The sequence below is a fragment of the Spermophilus citellus genome, assembly GCF_964194105.1.
Source record: "Spermophilus citellus genome assembly, chromosome: 15".
Lineage (NCBI taxonomy): Eukaryota > Metazoa > Chordata > Mammalia > Rodentia > Sciuridae > Spermophilus > Spermophilus citellus.
This window is the reverse complement of record NC_138195.1, coordinates 67,577,282-67,593,803: the sequence shown is the minus strand read 5'-3', so window position 1 is coordinate 67,593,803 and position 16,522 is coordinate 67,577,282. Positions and strand designations below refer to the sequence as shown.

Below are 16,522 nucleotides of genomic sequence, written 5' to 3'. Positions count from 1 at the left end.
CAGCAAGCTCGCCAATCACCTCAAACCATAGCCAACTGGGGGAACACTGCAAGGCTTCTGACTAAACCAGGGAAATTATTTCAGGAAATAAATAGGCACGAGCATAAAGGGTAACAGGTGCTTTAAAGGCATCATCAATTACAAGCGCCAAGAGGGATCACAGAGTTCAAACCAATTTTAGCTGCAGAACCCTTTGTTCAAACAAAATCTCAGATGAAAGAGGGACAGATAAAACAAATGAAAGAAAGTGGGTTTGGAGGAAATGGAGAGGAAACTTGCTGGCAATACCACCTCCTTACCCCCTGATTCCCCAAGAAGCCCCTGAGGAACCTCTCCCCTCCATGGACCCCCTATGGCTTTGCAGGATGTTTCTTTTAATTCTCAAAGTAACACATGTCTACTATTTAAAAACCCTGACAAACAGAACAGTTTATAAGAAAAGGCAAGAGGCCCCACCTACTCTCTTACACCTTCCCACCCTGTCATTTATCCCCCAGAAGAAATGACTTTTTTATTCTTGTACGGCTTCTGTTTTAAACTCTCCTGATAGTTATCTTTACGCTGTTAAATGATGCACTTGCACTTCTGCTTCTTGACTTGAGAAACCCCGCCCTGCTTTCTGCAGCGGCAGAACAGAACTTGGCTCACACGGCCACCCTCACCTCCCAATAGAGCCACACCGCTAGTTGCACTTAACTGTCATTGTTGTCAAAGTAACACATGCAACTAGTTTAAAATTTCAACCAGGGAACTCTGGATTGGGCAAAGGGGGTGGGGGTGATGAGGATAGGAAAGATGGTGGAAGGAGATGGATATCATTACCCTAGGTACATGTATGATTGCATGAATGATACGTCTCTATACCATGTACAACCAGAGAATTGAATTGTTGATGTGTGAAATGTTGTGCTCCATTTGTGCAGATGAATTGAAATGCATTCTGCTGTCATGTACTACTAAGTAGCACAATTAAAGCCAGGACAAAAGGATTATAGGGACAGAAGCTTCTTCCCGTCTCCTTCCCACTTAGGTGGGTTGGCTGATGGAAAAGATAACTCTATTTAGATCCCTTTCTTGTACTTTTTCTATAGCACTGATCACCTTTTCTAGCAAACTCTACAATTTACTTATTATCTCTTCTGTTTGTCTTGTCTTGGGCAAAGATCTTTGTTATGTTCCTCATTGTTGCATCCCAAATGCCTAGAATAATGTCTGCCTCATTTTTTGATTTTTGCTGAATTAATTCAAGCCAAACTCTCTGGAAAGGAGAAAGAAAGAAGTGGTTTCTTTGAGATACTGTTAGAACGAGTCATTTTGCAGCACACTTGCTAAAAGGGAAGGAGTATAAATGAAAATTTCATTTTGTAGATGATACAAAATTCTTCAGGACAAAGGGAGAGGAGACCTAACAAAGAGCTCCATTCAGATTTCCCTTATTGGCTTTGCATGACTGGACAAATTGGTTCAGTCATCTTGGAAAGAAAGTAAATATTTTCTTAGGTTGGTGAGGCTGGCAAAGAGGTAAATGTGAGGTTGGCCTTTGCCAACCCCACCCTCCCAAGGACAGGTCCTGCTGTGAAAAGGAGACACAGAGGGACTTCCTCCAGAAGTAACTGGGCCACCATGGGTGCCAGAGTCAGAGGCCTTAACCACAGCTATGATTATATTCGGGGTGCTGCTTTTGGCACTGACCATCCTCACCCCAGCTCCCCACCCCAGGACCAGGACTGCCACCCTGCAGGTACATCTGGAAGCCCATCAGTCCCGGGAAGCCTTTCTTGAACCATCCTACCCACAGAGCTTTCTAGACACCAGTCGTATGGCTCTGATCTTACCGTGCTCTGCCTGGTAAGCTCCATAGAGCTTTTGGAATTCTTGACCATTGGCCAGGTCACAGGGCTGGTTCCAGAGGTTAGAATGCTTCCACAGCCTTCAGAGTTCTACAAGCCACCTCTCCACACCTTGCCTCCTTGTCAGCTCTTTCTGCTTTGGGGCCGCTGATATTTCCTTGGACGTAGTACCACTTGGATAATGAGAGTCACCCCCCCACACACACACAGGCCACAATGCCCAGGACTCCCGTTTATCCTGGGTCCAGCCCCTCTGGCCCTGCCTGTCCTTCCCAGCCCCTGTCACCTTCACCTTACACTCTCCACACCCGCCACAGCCAGAGGGGACTTTTATTTTTCAGTTCCTCAATTGTATCCTCTTCTAACTTCTTTTTTAAGTTTGTATTGGTGCATTACAATCAGACCTAATAATGGGACATTATGCCATATTTGTACATGCACATAACATCATCTGATCAGTCTCACTCCCCAGTACCTTCCCTTAGTCTCTTCTCCTCCCTCCCCCAAACTGCTTCCTCTACTCTGCTGATCTCCTGTTATTTTTATTTCAATTAGTGCATTATAGGTATATGTGTGTATATGTATATGTGTATATATATATATATATATATATATATATATATATATATATGGATTCATCATGGTATATTCATACATGAACAGAGCATAATTTGGTGGATTTTGTCCCCAGTACTTCCTCAGGTTCCTTCTCATTTCTGGGCCTCATTCTTCCACTCTTTCCCTCCTCCTCACCTGCCTCTTCACTTGGCTAAATTTCTTCAGGTCTTAATTTAAAATTTACTTCCTTGATGTCTTGATACATTTTGTGCTCTGATAATAAATACATGAGTTTGAAAAATCTATAAAGAACATAAATGTATTTTTCACAGTTCTGGAGGCTGGGAAGTCCACAACCAAGGTGCGGGCATGGTCAGTTCAAGGTGCTGGTTTGCTCCCAAGATGGCACCTTGGTGCTTCATCCTGGGGCGGGGTGGGGGGGGTGGATTCTCTGTCCTCACATGGCAGAAGGGCAAGAGAGTCAAATACTGTGACTCTTCTTTTATAAAGACCTTAATCTATCCACAAGGGAGGAATCCTTGTGGCCTGGTCGCCCCTTAAAGACTCTACCTCTTAATACCATCACATTGGCCATTAATATTCTACACCTGAACTTTAGAAGGTACACACTGTTATGGCTTGAATCTTAAATGTTGCCCCAAAGACTCATGGATTAAAGGCTTTGTCTCTAGCTATGGCACTATTGGGAGGTGGTGGAAGTTTTAGGAAGTGGGGCCATGGTGGAGGAATTGGGTCATGGTGGATATACTCTGGAAGGGGATATTGGAACCCTGAGCACTCTCTCTCTATCCCTGCTCCCTACCCCTCTGCTTTTCTGACTGCCAGGAGATGAATAGCTCTCCTCTGCCACATGCCATCCCATGGTATCCTGCCTCACCACAGGCCCAAAAAGCAACCATGAACTGATACCTCTGAAACCAGGAACCCAAATAAACCTTTCCTCCTTTTATGTTTTTGCCTCAGTCGTTTGTCACAGCAGTGGAAAGCTGACTGATATACACATTCGAACCATAGGACTTGGGGAAACCCTCCACAACACCTTAGCCATGTTTAGGTGCCCCGTTAGGAGCTCCCTGTACCTGCCCTGCAATGTATTTCCTGTCTTCCTTGTTAGACCTTAAGCCCTTTGAGGGCAAGAAACTTATCTCCTCAGCTGCATTCCCAGGGCCTAGAATGGCACATAGGGAACTAGGGAACAGAGTAGATGCTCAGTTAATGCTTGTTTATGGAGGGAGACTGACTTACAGGAGAGGGAGCACCCCCATACAGTTCACCAGTGAGGACCCCTCTGCCTGGGGAGAGATGTGTTTGCAATCAAGAAGGCCTTTACCATCTTGTTTTGGAAACACGCAGAGATACCAGGACACAGTGAGCAGCTGACAGCTTCCTCAGTGACTCGCAGAGACAACAAGAGTTATAAGATAGTTAAGAAGGGAGCGATTCTAGTGATCCTAGAGCCTGGAGCCTCTTCCAGATCCAAGGGGCTAGAGGTAGGCACTGAAAGATGAATGCATAGAGGGTGACAGAGGGTGGCAGGCAGCCTAAGGAGAAGGAAGGCGGAGGGACAACTGGAAACAGCAGACCACGCGGCTGAACCACTCTGTCAAGAAACAAGACTGGAGATGGGTAACAGAAGAGCCATAATAGCCAGGACTTGGTCACACAGGCAACGGGGAGGGGCATAAGGGAAGTCATGTATTGTGGGGGAGCCATCTCAGGGACGGATTAGAAGCGGGAATCCACAGCACAAAGGAAGCTATTGTGCTAGTCCAGGGTTCAGGAGGCAAGGACCACTGCCTGGGAATAAAGGCCAAGGGACAGATGCAAGAAATATCTTACCCAGAGTCTCCAAGGGCTGCTGCTTCTGACTAAGGACAGGAGGTGAAGAAAGAGAGGACACACAACTGGGAAATGCCAGGGCCAGAATCACAAGGCAGGTTAAGTCTCGTGACTTACAAGTCCTACCCAGGCCAGATGCAAAGGAGAGGAGGAGCTTAGGGATTTTTAAAGATGAAGGGGACAGCCAAGACCACCGGTGAAAACTTCTCTATAGTTGATGCCGTGAGAATAGTTGTGAAGAGGGGAAGTAAGAGCTCTGAGGAAAGGGCCAGCTGCTGGGCCGGCCTTGGACACGATGGCACAATTGAGGTTGGAGGTACTTCAGTCCAAATCCCAGCTGTGTCACCTGCTAGCTAGACAGCCTTGAGCAAGTTAACTGACCTCTATGCGCCTAGGCTCCACCCTGTAAAGTAATACATAAGCCGTAGGAGTTGTCTAAGGAGTAAGAAAAATCATCTCTGGGAAGAGCCAACTTCAGCTCCTGGTCTTCGGGAGATGTTCCCCAAAGGTGGCGATGATGAGGAGGGGTTGGTGTAAGGAGAATAGGACCCTGATTCTTGGACTGTCACTGAAGCCCAAGAAGTCACCAGAGGGTGGATGAATGCTGTCAGGTGTTATAGAAGGTTCAAGAGGAATCTGATTGGCAGGAATTATATTACTGAGTCTTTAGAGAATGCGGTTTGGAGGAGTACAGAAGCAGCCAATGAACAGAACAACAGACAAAGCAAAAGACATCAATACAAAGCCCCATCCCCATCCTAGGCTGCAAATAGATTATCCCATTAACATCATTTGAGCAATAAAGACATTTGATTAACATAACAAGAAATCTTAAGAGCAGCAGCTCCAGGAGTAGCCCAGTGGCTCACCAGTGTCCCCAAGAACCAGGCTTTTCCCATCCTTTCCCTACAATGTCCTGAGCACATTGGCTTCTCACCCTCTTTACTGCCTCATAGAAAGGCCTGGGATAGATACACGAGGAAGGCGAACCTTCTTTACCATAGGCCAGAAGGGGAGAAAGTGGGATGGAAACAGATTCTGAAGGAGAGAGAAGCCTGAATCTCAGCAAAGCCAAAAGACGGGGAGCACACTAGAAAATCAAGGAGAATACGGTGGGGTACCACCCTCTAGGTCGAGAGAACTTAAAAAGACACACGATTCAGGCACTGGATAGCAAAATGGACATTTCTGCTCTGCTGGTGGGAATGTCAGTGGGCACAGGCACTTTAGAAAACAACTTAGGTCACAACCCAGCAATTCTAGTTGCAGATTGACACCACTGCATATGTGTGTCCAGTTATGAATGGGAAAGTTCATAGTAACAGTATTTTTAAATAAAAAATGACTGAAAATACCCCAAATATTCTGAGTCAGAGAATAAATCAATCATGATCTATTCCCACTATGGAATACTATGTAGCAATAACAACCTGCATGAATCTCAGGAAAATAATCTCAGAAAAAGGCAAATGGTAACAGAATATATACAATGTGGTAGCATTTATGTAAAGTTTCAAAACATGTAAAAGCTAAAACAATATGTTACTTAAGCAAATTAACCTAAGTGGGAAAATACAAAGAAAGCAACAAAAGATACACACAAAATTCAAGGAAGTGGTTAGCTCTAAGCAAGCTTGAGGGACCAGCATACAGGGGACTCTGAATGGGAAGGAAACATTCTTATTCTTAAACTGAATGGGGCTGGGAGTACCAAGGGTATTCACTGTATTATTATTTAACAATTTAAAAAGGAGTGAGAATCCAAGTGAGATGAAGGCCAGGTGCCAGCCCTCTATAGGGGCACAGTCCCTGCCAGTTGCGTCACATCTGTAACCCACAGAGCTCAGACAACATGGTGTGCAAATGGACTAGAGTCTGAGCTGCTCTGTCTGTGTACCTGCGGCCCTGGGAGAGCCCCACGTTGGGAAGGAGAGGGAGTGAGGGCAGGGGTGGGGTGGAGTGAGGACAGGGATGGGTGGAGAGAGAACCAAGACATCCAGTGTTTTTTCTTGAGGAATTTGAGGTGAAAACAGAAATAGCAGGGTCCCCCTTTCCAAAGAGCTCCCCCTGTGCCAGGCCCAGCCATTCCCAGCAGACCCCACTAAAACCTCCTACCAAGCTGAGGCAGGGGGATTACTATTTTCATTTCAATAAAGGGATATAACAGGAACTTAACTAAGTCACTTGTTCAGGTCACACAGAGAGTCAGTAGGAAACCCAGGTACCTAGAGCACAGGAAGCCCCTCCTGGCCTGGGCCGCCTCCCCTCAACCTCAGCCCCAGCACATGAATCTTCCACCCACCCTTCTACTCAGTCACTCTTTCCTACCCAGGGCTTTGTACATCCTGTCCTCCCTCACAGAAACCCACCTCCTCATATCTTTCCTACCTTGATGTCACCTGCTTCAATGTGACAAGCTTCAATGTCATCTGCTTGGAGACCCCTTTTGGGGTCTACTTGACTTGAACCCCTGTGTTTCCCTCCTTCACCTGACTCTGCCCTTGCCCTCCTTGTGCTTCAACTGTCCACGTTAACCTGTTGCTCTGCTGTCTGTTGTCTTCCCCATGCACTAGAGTTTAAGCTCCTTGAGGGCAGGGGCCACCTGCTTTTGTTGCCTACCAGAGTGTCTCTGCTGCCTCGTTCCAGGCCAGGCACATGGCGGCTACTCAATAAATCACCATGAAATAAATAAATAAATAACTGAACAAGGGAAGTGAAAGAAGGTTGAGATGAGAGACAGGTGGACAGATTCCAACCCACATCCCTGCTCAGAGGACTCTATCCACCCACTCTGTGCCCGGGAGGGCATGTAATAAGACCCCTCTGCCCTCACACTGGTATCTGGGTGGTCAGTGCTAGGTATCAAGGAAAGGAAGTAGTAGAACCTTCCAGCAGGCCCTGTGATTGGCAGGTCACAACTCTGTTCAAGTAAGGAATTCCCTCCCTCTCTCTGCTCCTAATGAGATCTTTCCTGGCTGCAGCATTTGGGTTCTTGGCAACCACTGTTCCAGAAAGATACCCTGAAATTGGAGGATGTTCAGAGATGAAATATATAAAACAATGCAGAAACAGGGGAAATGGAATAATTATAACAGATGAAAAGACCCACAGTCTGGGCTCTGCCAAGTTAAATGGAAAAGGATAATTGCATGCCAGTCTCTAAGGGTGGGAAGCCCTCTGAAGAGGGAAAGTTTGGGGGATGACAGGAGAGGGGTAATTATGTGAAATGCAATGGAATAAGGCGAATCCCTGGGAATTTTAGGCTTAGTGGCAGGAACCATTTCCTCCCAGCAAAATCTCTGAGGTTGGGCAGCCATCTGCTAATGGAAGTGGGAGCATGCCACCCTGGTGGCATTTAAGCCCTTCGTAATCTGGGCTGGAGCCTCTACAAATACAGAGGCCTTATTTTAGAAGTTGTTGTTAGGGGCAGAGGTCATTGGACAGCAGAGTGGTCATTTCCAAGGGTCTCTGGTCAGAGAGAGCCTGATTGCAGTCCCAGCTGGCAGCTTTGTAGCTGTATGACTTTAGACATATGGTTCGAGTGATAAATTCTGCAGGCTCTGGTCACAGCGCTGGGTAAACAGAAAACACACCAGGTGTCAGCTGCAAGTCCTATGTGGAAACGCTCTTTGGGTTTTGGTGCGATCTCTGGTCTGTGCTAGGAGGAGAATCCAGCTAGAATCCCTGGAATCCAGCTCTGAAGGGGGCTCTGAGGTGTCACTCCTACAGGAACCGCTTGGGAAGTGTGTGAAAGGTTAGAGTAGCAGGCTCCGGTGCATATTATCACAGTCCACAGCCAGGTGACATTCCTGGAGTCAAAAAGCCTAGTCACACGGGTGCCACATGTTCCTACCTTTTATTTTCAAGGCAGAATAAATCAACCAAATGGTAGACTTTGGCTAGCTGAGCAGGCAACAAGCCAGGGCACAGGACCTGCACCCTTCTCCTCTACAGGCCTCCTGAGGAAATGAGGGTTTGTTTGTGAGCATCTGTGCAAAACCTGTCAGTGGGAAGACCCAGGCTCTAGTTTCAAAGTATCTGTTGGCCTGGGGTGTAGCTCGGTGTCACAGTGCTTGCCTAGAACACTCACAGCCCTGGGTTGATCCCCAGCACTAGGGGGAAAAAGTATCTGATAAGATTTTCAGAGAAGGCAAGCTCGAAGCCAGCAGGCTGGGGGAAGATCAGGATGTGGTGGGGTAAGATGGCAAGGGAGGAGGGCCAGGCCTGGGGAGGACGCAGTCGCAGAGGCTCAGCAGCAGACAGGTTTGACCTGTGAGCTCTGCTGGGGACACAGGGGATCCCTGTCTGTGGCCTCCGAAACTGACTTGGCTCCCAAACCTCTTAGAAGGAGAGTCAGGAGGCCACGGCCTGCAGCCAACAACTTCAACATGAGAAGCCATGCTGGTGACAGCAGTGACAACAAAGTGCTAAATGGGGCCCCAAAGAATGGTTCCTGGTCCTCCTCCTGCTGGTGGGGAGTGGAGAAAGCTTCCAGCAGAGGGAGGGTATTTTGACCAATAGGGCTGAGGAGAGAACATTCCGGGCCACAGAAACAGCAGGGGCAGAGTGTGGGCAGAAGGCAGCCCATGCATCCCCATAATTGGCCTGTTTGGAATCAGAGACCACCTTGATCATCACCACCACCCCACCCCAGTGTCACGGGCTCCTTGGGACCTAATTCGTGTGGTCTGGTCTGGGGATGCAGAGCAGGACCCAGAGGCAGGAAATGAGGGTCAGGCTCACTTCGGCATCACCAGAATTCTGGTTGCCCTGGCTGGTCAGGTGCAGTGGAGGGAGCTAGGAGACCTGGATTTGAGTCCCAGCTCTATTCCTTAAGAGATGTGTGACGTGTGACAGTCACAGCCCTCTCTGGACCTCTGGACCATCATTAACAGAGAGTGTGGGCCTCTTCACCCTAAAGGTTCCCACAGGCCTGATACCCTGAGATTTGCAAATTCTCCTGCTTCCAACTGCACATACATATCTGGATCTCTCTCCCTCCTTAGAGTGATTTTCACCAAAGACAAAGGAAATCAAGATCCTCAAAGTCTGGAAAATTGAAGTCACTGAGTGTCAGAGGATCTGCCAAACACAATGGGCAATGTGCTCTGGGTTGGGCCACTTCTTCAAGGCCTGGCTGGTCAGTCAGAAAAAACAGAGGACCAAGTTCTGCATGGAGAGCCACAGCCAGAGAGAAGCTGGGTCTCAGGGCGAAGAGCTTTTGCCTCATGCCCAGGGCAGGTTTCAGGGGGTCATCTGGCCCTGCGGTGCTTTGTGCAGGGCCTGGAACTGCTGGAAGCTGCCAACGATAGCTCAGCCCTGAGCAGGGGGAGCCAGGCCCAGCACCCTGCTGCGGTGGTCCCCTCCTCTACTGAGCCCAACTCCTGCCAGGCCCCAGCCAAGGGCTTCATATACTTCATGGCACTGAATCCCACAGCCACCTCGGAAGGTGGCCCCTTTGCAGACCTATTTTACAGATGGGCAAGTGAGTTGCCCAGGGTGGCACAGCTAGGTCGTAAAGCCGGGTTTCCAGCCTGATCTGTCTGACACCAGAATTTGCCCTCTCTCCGTTGAGTCTCCACTCTCCTAGCAGGAGTTGGGGATCAAAGGGCAGCCTATTCCAAAATCCCACCCCTGCCAGCCTGCAGTGCCATCAGCTACACCTCAGAATGGAAGCGCAGTATCTCCTGAAGTTCACACGGGGGACATGATATATGGGGACTATGTTGAAATGTCAGCCATTCCAATAGGCCAGGCAATCAGCATGTAGGACATGGGCCTGGAAGGTTTAATAGGGGCTGAGACTGGGGCTCTTGGAAGGGGAGGGATCTTAGAGCCCAAGGGTGGCTTAGGAGTTACTCCTAAAGAAAGAGGAGCCAAGCCAGCAGTGACCAGGGACCACAGTACCTTGCTGAATGCTTGGATGCAGCCCAGAGCTCTGAAGAGAGCAGCTCCCTGGGGCAGATGCACAGGGCCAGGGAGGCTTTGGAGAGAGGACCTCAGCCCAGAGTTCTCAGCTGGAGGAGGAACCTGCAGATGTGCCCCACTCTCAGGATCTAAATCAGACCACCCAGGCTCCAGAGCTCCCAGACACCCCGCTGCTCTGCAATATGGGGATATTCCTCCAGAATGAGATGGCACGTGGGGTGCCAGCCACCCACCCCCAGTGCTCACTGAGTTTCCTGGTGGGAGGGAGCCCCAGAGGCAGCAGAGGGGCTGTGTTTTGAAAGAAGCAGAAATGCCTACAGGGAGGCCAAGGCTGTCTGTGAGCTGCCTGCAGCCCCTGGGCTCCTGGTGGAGACAGAGGGACTAGAGGAAATGGCTTCCCAAAGCAGCCAAGCCACCCTGGAGACCCTGGTCATGGGCCCCATTCCCACATCCACCCTATGGTTGGAATAATATAAAGACAACAGCACTATTTTGAAGCACCAATTCTAAGCTATGTGCTAGTGATACAGTGGGGACAAAATAGATAAGAGGCCTTGCTCTGGTGGGCCTTAGATTCTAGTGGGAGGGACCAAGCAAGAAGGAATGCAAATATATGTGATAAATGCTAATAAATAAATGCTGATAAATGCTGAGAAGGGGTAACAGGCCAGGAGGCAGATGGGGGGAGCTGGTGTAGCACAGAGGCCAGTTTGCAATCTTAGATAGCACAGCCATAGTCCTCATCAAGGACTTTTGGGTAAAGGCCCAAAAGGGGCTAGGGAGGGAGCTGTATGGAGACCTGAAAAGGACCATGTTATGGTTTAGATATGAGGTGTCCCCCAAAAGCTCCTGTGTGAGGAAAGGCCAGAATATTCAGAGGTGACGTGATCAGATTATGAGAGGTAGGACCTAATCAATGGATGGACCCACTGATCTATCAGATTAACTGGGAGGTAACTATAGGCAGGTCGCTTGTGGCGGGAGGAAGCAGGTCACTGGGGGATATGTCTTTGGGGTTTATATTTTGTCTCTAGTGAGCAGAATTCTCTCTTCTTTCTGACTGCCATGTCCTGAGCTGTTTTTCTCCACTACACCCTCCCACCACGATGCTCTGCCTTCCTGGGGCCAGGAGCCATGGAGTCAGCTGTCTGTTGACTGAACCTCTGAAACCGTGAGCCCCAAGTAAACTCTTCCTCCTCTCTGTTTTTCTTGTCCAGTCTTTTGGTCACAGTAATGAAAAGCTGACTAAACCGGAACACCCCGGGCAAAAGGAACAACAAATGCAAAGGCCCCAAGACGCAAATAACCTGGCAAATTCAAGGCACAGCATAGAGGCCAGAGGGGCTAGGGTGAGGGAGTGGAGCAGCCTCAGACACACGGGGAGAGAGGTCAGGGACCGGGATGTGACGCAGGGGCTTGAAGACTGCGACAAGGACCCCGGCTTTCACCATGAGTGAGATGGAGCCCCTGGAGACTGAGATCAGAGGAGGGGCATGATCTGCCACGTGTCTTATCAGAATCCTCCTTGCTACTATGCTAAAAACAGACTAGAAGGAAACTAAGGAGACCAATTTTGATGACCATCATCATCACCAATAGCTACAAGAGCAACAACCAGTTACTGAACCTGTGTCAGGCATGGTACCACCTGCATTAGGTTATGACTAGTTTAGTCTCTCAATAACCCCAAACAGAAGGCCTTACTTTTCCCATTTGATGTCTGAGAAAACTGAAGCTCAACCAAAGTCAGAACAAGTCAGACGCACACCCTCCGCAAGTTCACCGGCCCATGTTTGTCCTGCCTGTCTCTTGTCTCTGGTCTTCTCATGCACCCTCAGGGAGCTCCTCCCAGTTTCCCCCACTCTGTGCATCCTGCTGAGCTTTTAACATATGCTGTTCCAGCTCTTAGAACTCTATTCTCCCCCCACAACTGTCATTTATATTTCCTGTCTTTTCAGAAACAACTCAAGCTCTGCCTCTTTGGGGATCCCTCCCTGATTGCCTCCAGCATGCCAATCCTCCACCCCAAAAATAGGAGGCACTTCACAGATCCTGCAGCCAGCCTCCCACACAACCAACCAGTGAGCTCAAGGCCAAGTACTGGAGCTTGTTCACCTCAATTTCCCCAGCAACCAACCAAGTGGGCCTCAGCTTCAAATCCTGCTGACGCTCTGTTGAGTTATCCTAGTATATTTCAAATTTTCCAGTGCAATTTTATTCTAAATCACATTTCCTTCATGTATGTTCATTTATGTGAACATGCCTGTGATCTTGGGCAGATATATGCAGAGCCTTGGGCAGATGGGTGCCACCATGCCTTAGGAAAGAGGTGCTCAGAATGGGAGAGCAGGTGCCTGGTGCTGAGGGAGCCAGCCCTGTGTGTTTAGAATCAACAGACTCAAGTTCAAGTCCTGCTCTGCCTCTCTGCAGCTGTGGGGCTGTGGGCAAGTTATCAAACCTGGGCCTGACTATCCTCATCTGTAAAAGTGGGCAAATGCTATCCTCTCTGTGGGTTTTGTGAGAGTTGGAAATAGTTCAAATGCAATGCCTGGCCCAAGCACGCCCTTGGGACATGGCGTGAATGCCTCCTGGCCCACCGAATCCTAACCCCAGGTCTATCTTCAGAAGAGTCCTATGTTAACACTTGGCTACGGTGCCCTGAGAAGCCACCCACTCTGCGGGGACTTTTGTAATAATTAACCTGAAAGATACTTCCAACTCAGTCCTAGCCCTGAGGCTGGGTTCCTGGCAACCTCCTCTGCCCTGGACCCTCCCTGAAGAGTCCCCCTACCTTGCAGTGGCCCCCTGCCAGTCACCACGGCCTGAGCATGTCCACACGCTCACTCCTTCCCCCATTAACTGTGCCTAGGAGGCCCTCTCAGCAGCCAAGCCAAACACCCCTCCAGCAGACTCTGGGGAAGAGGAGAAGAGAGGGAAGGGCTTTGGGGGAGGAGTAAATAAAAAGGCGGACTCCAAGGCAACAGAACAGAATGAGGTCTGATGCCAGAAATTAGGCAAATGCCCCAGCTTCTGGTCTTTTGTAACCTATCAGGTCAGGGAGGATTTAGAAGTCCAGTTCCCTTACTTTTTTTTTTTAAAGAGAGAGTGAGAGAGGAGAGAGAGAGAGAGAGAGAATTTTAAATATTTATTTTTCAGTTCTCGGCGGACACAACATCTTTGTTGGTATGTGGTGCTGAGGATCGAACCTGGGCCGCACGCATGCCAGGCGAGCGCGCTACCGCTTGAGCCACATCCCCAGCCCCGGTTCCCTTACTTTATGAATGAGAGGCCCAGAGAGGGTTAGAGACTAGCTCAAGGCCACAGGGCAAGTAAGGAGGAGGAAGGAGTCTGATCAAAGTTTTGGATTCGCATGGCTGGGGGCCATTTGAGCTGGACTGATCGACAGGAGTCCAGCTCCTTGTTAGAGACCTTGTGATTCCATTGACCTCAAAAGATGACCAAAGCCCTTCCGCACCTCAGTCCCCAAAAGCATGATACTGTACTAGTTTCTTCAGTGACCTACAAGGAAACCATTGTCCGGTTGTCTGGCAGCGGTTAGGTCAATTTCTTAAGCTTCATATTCGTGATTCCTGAGGCTGGATGTTCCTCATCTATGGATCCTTATTTCAATGGCTGCAAAGTGCTCAAAATCTAAATAGCATATCCCTGGGGTAAGGAAAAGGGAAGCGGGATACACTGCGCCCAGCATCCAAGGTCAGCTCCACAGTATCACAAACATCCAGCTGCTGTGAAGGCTGAGTGGTTCAGAGACTCCTAGCCTCCACCCCGGGAGTCCCATCCAGGAGGCTGTGGGACTCAGGACGTGTTATAAACCCACTCCTCCAGGTCCGGATGCACTGCCACACTGGAACTACCACGCCCTTTCCAGAGACCTGACACCTCATGAGTTACGAGCACATGGGCCCTGCCAACCCGAAAACAGCGTCCCAGGCCCTCGCCTGCCTTCTGTGGAGAAGCAGTCAGATGTCCCTTTTTTCCCAGAGACAATAATCGGCCCTACCCAAGCCCATGCTTTAGATCCCTGGCCTCCCAGCTACTGTCCTAGAAGTGCTGCCTAGTGTCCCCCTGGCCCTGAAAGTGACAGACCCTGCCTATCCAGCTCATGGTTCCATGTGTGGGTGACTATTCTCCTCCTGCACACACGCGCACACACACACACTGTGGGGCAGGAACATCCAGCCACTTGTTCACAGTTAAAATGAGCCAGACCCTCTGTCAAGTGTCCCAGTGTCCTCTCCAGCCTGAGCAGGCCCGGATCAGGAACAAGCAGGGCCTGTCTTCTCTGCCCAGTGGAACCTGGAAGCTGGCACCATCTCATCAACTTTAGATTTTTCCAAAGAGAGTAGAGAAAAATAATGATGCCTCCTCCCAAGAACACTGGCCTTGAAATCGGAACTCCTGGGTCTGACCTTGAACAAGTCCCTGGGCCCATCTGGTGAACTGGGCTGCAGGGCAAAGTCAAGCAGGCATCAGAGCCCAGAGGGCCCCTCCCTGCCAGTGTCAGGTGCTGCCCACCGCGCGGCCTGGCCCTCTGCCACACTCCCCTGCTGGTCCTTTGAACAAGCGGGGCCCACACAGCTGAGGCCTGGCTCAGGATCTTGGCAGTGACTTGTCAGCAAAGGTCTCAACCCATGGACCCGCCAGCAGCAGGTGAGTCTTACTAAAATATGTTCTGTGGGGGTTCCTAGCATAGTCCAGGTACCTGAGGGCTCCATAAATATGGGTGGTGTCTCATTCAGCAAAACCAAACTGCACCCACCAAGAAGCATAAACAATCAACCAGACCTTAGTACTCACCTAGCTCGACCCTCTCATTTTACCAATGAGGGTTCTGAGACCAGAGAGGAGAGGTGACTCATCCTGGGTTGCCCAGCAAACATAGCTCATATTGGCTAACTGTGACTAACCAGAAATGCCCACACTCCCCACCGAGGCTGGGATGCCGACATCGTGTCTGAGAGGAAGACTTCTGGGTGCCCCTGGGCCTGCTGGGCTACTTCCCAGAGGCCAGCAGTGCCCTCTCCCCGCACCCCTGGCCCTGGGTCTCCGCCTCTGTTCTGGGAACCCTCAGGACCGCCGGGCTGCCACCTGCTCTGAGTGCGGGGCCGGGCCCACAGCCCACGTCCCTCCACCAGGCTATTTATAAAGCATTTTCGGATGAGTCAGGCTCAGAGCTGCCCGGCACCATCGGGACCCATTCTGCAGAAATGCTATACATGATCCTGGTCAGGGATCCCGTCCGACCCCCAACGTCCGACCCCCAACAACCTGCTTCTCGGGGAAAGCCGGAGGCAGGAGGCTGGGCTGGCAGGGAGCTGGGGGGCTGTGGTGATGCCCCTCACTAATCGTCGGGACCATGGCAGGAAGGAACAGGAGCGCGGGCGGGCCAGCCTGGTGGAGGCAGATGGGGAGCTCCTGTCAGGGGAGACAGGGCCTCTGCCAGGCCCTGCTCAGCCACAGACCACATGCCCCTCCCCACAGGGCCACTCCCCCCTGCATCTTCCCAGCCCAGACAGACAGACAAGCCCAAGAAGACACCGCACCCGCGCCCTTGGCGCTGACTGACTGTTCGCACCTCCAGTCCCGAGTGTACAGCTCCCACCTCCGCCCAGAGACCAGCTATTTATATCTCTCTGGAAAGGGAGCCTGAGCCTCCAAGCCTCTCCTACTTCCTGCTCCTGGTGGCACTGATTACATCCTCAGCTGGGTGCCGCCTGCCACCCCTGGCTGGGGTCCCAGGAATGAGTGCACCTGTGATCACACTCAGCTTCGCAGGGAAGCTGGGCCCCATTGTGCCTGCAGAGAGTGTGACCACCCTGAGGTCAGTTCCTGGGGGTCTAGATTCCCACACTCCTGCACTCCCTGGGCCAGCCTAAGCCCAGGTCTTCTGAGGGACTTTGGGACCCACCCTCTCCTCTGCAGCCTCCACAGGAGGCTGGGAGGGGCCACTTGCTTCTTCAGCTAACCACCCCTGTGTGCCAGGCCTGGGGCTCAGCTCTGCCCAGGGGAGGAATGGAGAGGGCAGGGAGATGAATAAGCCTGTCCGCCCTCAAGGGAGGCAAACAGATAAACAACTCATTATGCAACAAGGAAGAATGAAGTAAGTACTAAATTAAGATACAAGCTGGGCGCAGAGCCTGCAGGCCCACAATTCTTCCCAGCTTTTTTTTTTCTTATTCATATTCATTTTATAAAGAATTCATATATGCAGATAGCAAAAGGAGATTATAATACATTCATCACCCAACCTCCCAAAGACAGCTTTGCCCAGTCTGAGGCCCAGACCTCCAGACTCTTAAACAAGA

General features: G+C 50.3%; 1 protein-coding gene across 5 annotated transcripts in view; it reads right to left on the bottom strand.

Annotated features, from left to right (window-relative positions):
- GOLGA7B (golgin A7 family member B) overlaps positions 1 to 15,819 on the bottom strand; it is a 34,486-nt gene extending 18,667 nt beyond the window's left edge. The window contains exon 1 of one of the 5 annotated variants that reach the window (XM_081268164.1): positions 15,793 to 15,819. The gene's annotated coding sequence lies outside the window, so the exon portion shown is untranslated. The other 4 variants (XM_081268166.1, XM_081268165.1, XM_081268167.1 and 1 more) reach the window with 4 other exon arrangements.
- Between the last annotated feature and the right edge of the window lie 703 nt (positions 15,820 to 16,522).